This window comes from Neopsephotus bourkii, unplaced genomic scaffold, assembly GCF_033783945.1.
Source record: "Neopsephotus bourkii isolate Nb327-2 ecotype Australia unplaced genomic scaffold, CSIRO-AGI_Nbou_v1 NB_1476, whole genome shotgun sequence".
In the NCBI taxonomy this organism is placed as follows: domain Eukaryota; kingdom Metazoa; phylum Chordata; class Aves; order Psittaciformes; family Psittacidae; genus Neopsephotus; species Neopsephotus bourkii.
This window is the reverse complement of record NW_026901952.1, coordinates 699,240-708,551: the sequence shown is the minus strand read 5'-3', so window position 1 is coordinate 708,551 and position 9,312 is coordinate 699,240.

Here is a 9,312-nt window from a genome sequence, read left to right as displayed (position 1 = left end):
TCTCTGCCCAGCCTGTAGCTGTGCCTGGGATTGCTCCAACCCAGGTGCAGGACCTTGCACTTGGCATGGTTAAGCTTCATGAGGTTGGCATCAGCCCACCTCACAAGCATGTCCAAGGTCCCTCTGGATAGCTTTCCTTCCCTCAAGTGAACCACACAGCTTGGTGTTATCGGCAAACTTGGTGAGGGCGCACTCTGACTGGGTGTGTTGGGATGGAATGATGTCCCCCTCCCTTAACACATCTAGTTTAAAGCCTCCTTGACCAGTCTGGCAAGCCTCCTACCAAAACTGCTCTTCCCCTTCTTTAGCAGACCAGCTCCACCAGCCCCCACTAGACCTGGCCTACAAACTTGGGTCCCATGTTCAACACCCAGAACCCTGACTATGATACCACCCTTTTAACCATTTATTAACCTGGCTAATCCTCCTAGCTTTTTTTAGGTCCTCCCCTGTATCCTGGAGAATAGACGAAAAGACTATCTGAGCTCCAGAGCCCTTAACCACCTCTTCCAGGGCTCTGTAGTCCTTCTTTATGTTCCCCAGGCTACTACTACCTATATCCCTAGCACTCACATGTATCACCAGAAGTGGGTAATAGTCCGTGCGGCTTACTAGAGCAGGCAGCCTCTCTGCCACATCCCTGATCCATGCCCCTGGTAGGCAACGCACCTGCCTTGAGACCGGGTCAGGCCGACAGACGAGTGTTTCTGTCCCTTTCAAAGTAGAATCCCCTACTACTACAACCCGCTGCTTTTTCCTGGTATCACCAGTAAGATCTTTACCAGTGCATCAGCCGGCTGTTTCTGGCATGAGTGCGTTTCCTCATGAGCCCCCTGCAGGACAGCAAAGTGGCTCTGCGTGGGGACAACAGATTTAGGAGGAAGTCCCTTGCTTTTAATTGTCCTTTTCCTCCTTTGGTTTTTTGTTTTTTTTTTTTTTTTTTTCACCAATTCCCAGCTCGCGGGTTAACAGCCTCCTTCTTTCCTCCATGAGCTAAAGGGAAAGGTTGAGGACCCTGCACAGTTTAGTTTAGGCCGGGAGCAAGCATTCCTGCTTCCTCTCAGCTACCCTGACGTCTTGCAGCCTATTAATAGCATCCCGCAGCTCAGCCACCTGCTGCAGGAGGACCTCCACCAGGGAGCACTGACTGCAGCCCTGCCCATTGTGCGCCTTTCCCTCACCAGAGCAGTGCAGGCACTCAATACACCCCGAGCTCTGCACTGCAGCCTCCCCTCTCATCGGCGTTGTCTGGGTGCCTACGGTGGCCACCGCCAGGGCAGCCAGAGCAAAGCGCCCAAACCGAGCCCTGGTCATGCGGCGAGTGCTCACCATCCCGCTCGCCTGCCCCAGCAAACTGCCTCGACCCGCTCTGTTCTTCGCGCTCCCTGGGGCAGGTTTTTACCCAGTCAGGGCTGGTGCCGCTCCTCCTGGCTCCGCCCCCTGTGAGTCCCTGCTCGCGTCAGCTGAGCTGCCGGCTCCTGGGCAGGTCCTGTCGAGGACTTGGGGCTCCCTCGGTGGTTCTTGTCGCTCTGAGTTGAGGCTTCTGGACGCTGATCTCCCCCCGCTCCGGTGTTCAGGGTGTCCTCTCTTGAGCTACTCACCTCAGCGATCGACCGGCAGCCGTCATCTTTCAGCTCCTTCAGGCAATGCTACCTACATGGATTGAGCTGAACAGTGACTTCATGTAATTCATTTGAAGTATTAGGGACCCCAAAGACATAGTCCTGTATTGCTGGTCAAACTGAAGAGTTGAAGTTTTGAAGCCTCACTTATCGACATGACATGGGCAGCTTGAAGAGGCTTTTAAAACACTCACACTGTTGGCAACAGACTAAATTAGAATCCTCTGAGTTCCTTTAACGTTCCCCAAATACCCTCACATCTTCAAGTTTCACTTAATGTAATTGTAAAATGAGGTCTACTGTTAATCATCTCTCCAAGGTGGCATTAACTTCATTAGGTGCTGTTTGTACAATGTTTTAAACTCCTCATTAGAACATGCACAGGAGTATTTTAGACTAATGAGGCTCTATTTTTATAACCTTTCACTGCGTATTTGCGATTTCTTTTTAAGTAGCTGTTGCAGCACAAACTCTTTAATGGTAAATACTGGCATAGCAAACAGTTTTCATTGACTTGTACTTTCAAATAAATCACCCTGTTAGGTTGCAGACTGTATACCCACAAGATAGAGACAAAAAAATATAAAGTAAAAAAGACAAAAATAGAAAGAAAACTACACATGTGACCAACACCTCACCCCTGCAGAAGAGGGCTGCAGCCTCCTTTCTTCTCTGTGGCCCCACTAGACAGCCTGCTTTGTTGACCAGATAATACCCTACGCAGGACTGGTATAAACAGCAACTCATGTGCAACACCTGTGTTTTGGGATTAAACAAGTTAAGCAAATCAAGGGAGAACCAAAACCAAAACCAAACAAAACAATGTCCAGGTTGCAAAGAGGAAGTCTGCTTCTGAAACAGTTTCTGAACAACGTAATATCTATGCTTTCCTTTGCCCTTCAAGAAGGAAAGACATGAGGGTTATGTAATTTAAACTGTGTACACATAGCTAAAGATAAAACAGCCTTCAAGGAAAAAGAGCCACACCTTAAACCTTATCTTTCCTGATGCCCTAACAAGATTCCTTCTAACTCTCATACCTGACTAAAACCAGTTTTGCTTTAAACACAGCTGCACAGAGAAAGACAGATTAAAACAGATGTCTGCATACACAGGGGGGGTAGAAATTTATTTCTGAAAGTACATTCAAAAGGAAAAGGGTTTTTAAAAAAAAATATGTGCAATCACTTGAGATTAAAGTTGTCTCTCCAACTCTTTCTCCTACTGTTTGTGTTAAATACAATAGAAATATATGGTAAGTTATGGAATATAACAGCAGGGCCCATATTCTGATCAGCAGTTCACCAGAGCAGTATGCTGCCACTTTTATTATAAAGAAAATCAGTTTTAAAGTGCTTAAGTTTCCTGGATTTGCTTACTTTCCTTATGGGCTAGCCTGAAAAAATCCAAGTAACCGAATCCATGATGGTTCGGTTCAGACTGTCTTTACTGATTACTGTAGGCAAGTTCATATTAAGCAAGGTTTTTTGCCAGCTATAAATGAAGTTCACTCACTGTTGCAGCACAGGGATGCCTGACACTGATCTCATTAGAAGTCTGATCTGATGAAGCTTCTGTTTATTGGGACAGAGGGGGCAGTATAATGTCTCAAATGTCCTTTCCATTTTAAGGATTTGCTGCACTGACATTACAGCTGGCCTGTTATTTTACCAACAACTGTATTACCAACTGCTATCTCACTGACATCAAGTGTCTCACAAGTCTACCTAGCGCTACACTAGCTAAGCATTACTGGAATTCCTGTTTTATTCACTGGGCCATGCAGTCCTTGAGATGGTGTGTCACTATACAGTCAGCAATGGTATTTTACACTGTGCAGTATCTCATTTACAAAGTGTTTGATAAAGACGAGATCTAGATAGAAGGCAGTAGCATAAGCTCACCTAGAGATTACAGTACTACAGGTAAGCAGAAATCAGTATTTTACAACTCTGCTTACTGAATTTATTTCTCCCTTTCACATCAGAAGCCACTAGCTTGGTAAGATACTGAGTAAACTCCTCATTCTTAGCAACATTTTACTACAGGCCTGGCTGTAATCCTCACTGTTCCTGCTTTGAAAATATGACCTTCACAAACTCACCATATTCAAATGTGTAAATAAAAACTTTGTGGTTTTTTTGTGTGTGTGTTTATTATTGTCCTCTTACACTACAAAGAGGAAGAGGAAGAAGAGAAGAATCAATTTCTATTTTTTAATACTTAGACTTCAGTGCTGCAAGCCTCTAGACATCACTTCAGGAATAAGAAATGCAGCTATTCACAAAAGTTCTTTACTTTTTTTAAAGCATATCTTGGAAACATCCATAAGGCAAAGAATGGGCTATTCACTCAAATAAGCAGCAGCCTGCAAAAGTCTCATGCAGTAGCTTATTTACTTCACATGCCTACATTCTCTTCTTTACTACCACAGAGTCTATATTCCCATTCTCACCCAAGCCACTCAGACCAGATATTATTAGTAGCAGGAGTCCTTGCGGCTTTTTTTTTTTTTTTTAATTTTTTGTTGTTGTTAATTCAAGTCTCTCACACTGGACAACAAACTCAGGCACTCTTTGTCATATTTATCAGCCTCTAGTGCTCAAGCATTAAAGCCACACATACACCAAAATTATAGATTTCAGGGTTTCCTACTGTTATAAGAAAATTTTACAAAACCTCATCTTCCGAGTCAGAGTTGCTTTTCATAACCCCACCAGACTCACTTCTCCACTCCAGCAGCTTTCTTTCAAGTTCATTGGGTGTGGGTTTGTTTTCTAAAAAACTCTTTACTGCCTGGAAGTAGAAGCTCCTAAATACAATACACCCAAGTACTCCATGTGGGTAAGTAAGTCTCATCTATGTGGTTCCAGAAGTTACAGGGGAGAAAGGTGAGCATTCATACAATGGAGCAAGCACAACTACATCTGCTGAGTTGACCACCATGTCAAGAGAGCAAAAAATACATAGTTTTAAAGAGAGAAAATTAGTCACTGGCTTTCATAAACATAGACACCACATCATTCAGTTCATTCCTCTGCACCCACAGCTGCCATTCTTCTTAGCTACATTTTCATTTACCTCTCACTTCACATGACCTCTTTAAGTTTGTTGTCTCCTTGCTCCATAAAGGTGTTTCTGATTCTACCAGTTCTGCTCTCATTCCTCATTCAGAGCAGCACAGAAGGAACCACAGAAATCCTAGGTATATGCCTGCAGCATTCCACATACTCAACGAAGTACTGATACAAGTTTAAGCAGAAACAGGCACAACTCAAAACTCACTGCATACAAACTGAGTGTATCTCACTGCTTTCAGACTAAGCATAGGGTAGAAAAGATCAAATACAAGCTCGAGAGGAAAACCAAGAAATCTAGTATTAGAAAGAGGAATAGAATATAGGAACCTAAAAGTAAAACTTACCTAAAAATGTCCAAACTGATTTTATAGTGAATTATATCTGATCCATATTTCATTCTGGAATTATCTGTGGAAAGGTGCACTTTTCGAATGTAGAATTCATAGAAAAAATACTAGGTTTTGCAAGGGCTTGGTCCAGGCAGCAAAACAGAAAAAAAATAGATGTCATCCAAAGCACGAAAGACAATGTCAGCTCTGAATCCGAGCAGCTGCTTCTTTATATAACACAGAAAACAAAAATTATGTGAGTCAAAACCATAAACACTGTGCCCTAGGCTACTAGCGAAATGTTATCTTGTCACTCCCCCCCCCCAATCACTTATTTAAGGATCATATCAGACTAATAAGAGAACCATAGAATAGTTAGGGTTGAAAACGACCTTAAGATCATCTAGTTCCAACCCCCTGCCATGGGCAGGGACACCTCACACTAAACCATGTCACCCAAGGCTCTGTCCAGCCTGGACTTGAACACCGCCAGGGATGGAGCATTCACAACTTCCTTGGGCAACCTATTCCAGTGCCTCACCACCCTTACAGTAAAGAACTTCCTCCTTATATCCAATCTAAACTTTCCCTGTTTAAGTTTCACCCTGTTATATCCCTTGTTCTATCACTACAGTCCTTAAGGAAGTGTCCGTCTTCAGCATCCTTATAGGCCCCCTTCAGGTACTGGAAGGTTGCTGAGGTCTCCACACAGCCTTCTCTTCTGCAGGCTGAACAGCCCCAACTTTCTCAGCCTGTCTTCACACAGGAGGTGCTCCAGTACCCTGATCATCCTCATGGCCCTCCTCTGGCCTTGTTCAAAAAGGTCCATGTTCTTTTTCTGCTGAGGACACCAGAACTGTACATAATCAAGTGAGGTCTCACAAGAGCAAAGTAGAGGGGCAGGATCACCTCCTTTGACCTGCTGGTCATGCTCATTTTGATGCGGTCCAGGATATGGTTGGCTTTCTGGCCTGCGAGCACATACCGAAGCCGGCTCATGTTAAGTTTTTTGTCGAACAACACCCCAAGTCCTTCTCTGCAGGGCTGCTCTGAATCTCTTCTCTGCCCAGACTGTAGCTGTGCCTGGGATTGCTTCGACCCAGGTGTACGACCTTGCACATGGCATGGTTAAACTTCATGAGGTTGGCATCAGCCAACCTCACAAGTATGTCAAGATCCCTCTGGATGGCATTCCTTCCCTCCAGCATATCAAGCAAACCACACATCTTGGTGACATCAGCAAACTTGCTGAGGGCACACTCAATCCACTGTCCATGTAACCAAAGAAGAGGTTGAACAAGACAGATCCCAACACCGATCCCTGAAGGACACCACTTGTTACTGGTCTCCAGCTGGACATTGAGCCATTGACCACAACTCTTTGCGTGCAGCCATCCAGTCAGTTCTTTATCCGCCGAGTGGTCCACCTATCAAATTGATGTCTCTCCAATTTAGAAACAAAGATGTCATGCGGAACAATGTCAAACACTTTGCACAAGTCCAGATTGATGACGTCAACTGCTCTATTCCTGTCTGTCAGTTCCGTAGCCCCATCATAGAAGGCCACCACCTTGGTCAGGCAAGATTTCCCCTTGGTGAAGCCATGCTGGCTGTCACCAACCACCTTGTTGTTTTTCATGTGCCTTAGCATGCCTTCCAGGGGAATCTGCTCCAAGATTTTGCCAGGCACAGAGGTGAGACTGACTGGTCTGTAGTTCCCTGGGTCATCCATTTTCCCCTTCTTGAAAATGGGGGTTATATTTCCCTTTTCCCAGTCATTGTGAACTTCACCTGACTGCCATGATTTTTCAAATATGATGGACAATGGATTAGCAACTTCATTTCCCAGCTCCTTCAGGACCCTCGATGGATTTCATCAGGTCTCATGGACTTATGCATGTTCAGGTTCTTAAGATGGTCTTGAACCTGATCCTCTCCTACAGTGGGCCTAAGGTCTTCATTCTCACAGTCCCTGCATCTGTCTTCCAAGACTTGGGTGGCATGGTCAGAGCATTTGCTAGTAAAGACTGAGGCAAGTAACCCATTAAGAACCTCAGCCTTCTCCAAATCCAGGGTAGCCAGTTCTCCTGATAGCTTCTGGAGAGGGCCTACGTTGTCCCTAGTCTGTCTTTTATTTGCAATGTACCTATGGAATCCCTTCCTGTTATCTTTCACATCCCTAGCCAAGTTGAATTCTAACTGGGCCTTGGCTTTCCTAACCTGGTCCCTAGTTTCCCGGACAACATCCCTGTATTCTTCCCAGGCCGCCTGTCCTTGCTTCCAACTTTTATAAGCCTCTTATTATGTGCAGTCTTATTCAAATTTACAGGCCTGGGACTTAAAATAGTAGCAACACGATGAGTATTGCTAATGTATTTCCTGCCATTTCTTTTCTCAGAAAAAATACTTCAGGAATTGAGAAAGCAAAAATAAACTACCATTTCTTTTCCCGGGGTAACTCACTTAAAAAAAAAAAAAAAATAATTCACAGTAGTCATGAGGCTAAAAGGAGAAAAGAAAATTGTAAATTTTTCAGGACAAATTCTAACCTTTCAACAATGGTCACTGCAGACAGAGATTAAAATTGTGTGATGTTCAAGGACACCAACCACTTCCCCCTCCCCCCCCCCCGCCTATCAGAACCAATTGTAATACTGCTAGACTCCACAAGATACAGTCTCATGGGTAGGAGATAACAGTGTCAGTGACTAAGGTCAGAATTAAAGGGCACAGTTTGATAACTGAGAAAAATAAGGATACACTTGGCCAAATATACATATGCGGTTGAAGAAAAGTAGATTACAGGAAAAGAAGGGGAAAAGCTGTTTTCATTATATGAGACAGAAAGAGATAACCAAAACATGTACTCAAGCTTACAAGCCACTGAGGTACTAATTTCTTCAGAACACGAAGAACAATTCTCTGGGGAAAATTCTGCGTACAGCAGATAGCCACACCATCAGGGGTATCAACTTCTCTCCACACCTGATCCACTGCTTCAGAAAGGAAAAAGATATTGGTGTCTGTTAGCTACTGCTTAGAGGTCTGAAGCAAGAAGCTAAAAAAAGTAAGTACTGTATCTGCCACATGCCTTTATAGGTGGCATTTCTGTAGGTATCTAAACCTCCCCTGGAAAATTTTCAGGTACCAGGAATCAGAAGGACTGTGTATGATTGACTGCTTTAAAAATTTTCATACTGATTATAAAGCACAAAGTTTGCATAGACTTGCATCAAAATAGGGCAATCCTGAAGCTTATCCTACTTCTTAGATTCCCTTCCACTAAGAATGGCATGAATTCAGGTCTTTTATAAAGGCACCATCACATCACTCCTCTTGGGATCCTAACTGGAAACTGCCATCTCCTCTTTTTCCAGCCCCAAAACAATCTCCAAATCATCTCAAGATCACAATTGTGCGGTGGCACTAGGTATCAATGGTAAACTCGGTTTGTCTGAGCCTTATACTAAAGAGAGGCACACTACATCCTTTGGGCATATAATGACTTCAGTACCACCCTTGTACCACTCTGCTCCCCCCTGAAATGCATGTTGAAGGCCTGATCATCTTCTTTCCAGCAATCCAGGCAATTACTGCTGCAACACTCAAGAAAGATGAGCCCTCTTAATAAGCAGCAGCAGTAACAGTCTCATGGCACTGTCACACAAGCCTGTTTTGTCTCATATGGCCATACATAACGCCAATGTCACTGCCACACAGTTCAACTGATGGGCTTGGCAGTGCTAGGTTTGCAGCTGGATTTGATCTTTAAGGTCTTTTCCAATCTAAATGATTCTATGTAGTCAGTCCCTGACCTACTCCTAAACTAGCCCAGTAATACCAGCTGTGTAGCCACAACAGCATTTAACTCACCAGCGAAGTACCTAGCCTCATTAGTATAGTACTAGCATGGACAAAGCTAGAAATCTTCCAGGACAGACACGTGATTGTGGTCATATAACTGCAGATTGGAAAGCATAGATTTAGCCTGAGGTAGCATATACAATGGAATACAGTAACTTAGAGGGGAGTATGGTGCTCTGTGAGAGAACTTAACAGGTTTGTGGACAACAGCAAAGTCACATAAAATTGAGAGGAGGAAATTGTGTCATGGTTGCTCCTTGCTAAAAATGTTCCTGTAGTTACCCATTCAGGCAAAAATTAAATTGCCCTCTCTGTGTACTTGCTCTTTAACATACAGAAGTAACATAGTTGCCATTTTTAAAGGGTTTTATTACATTTTATTATATAAATAGATTGTTTTCAAAGATAAATACTTCA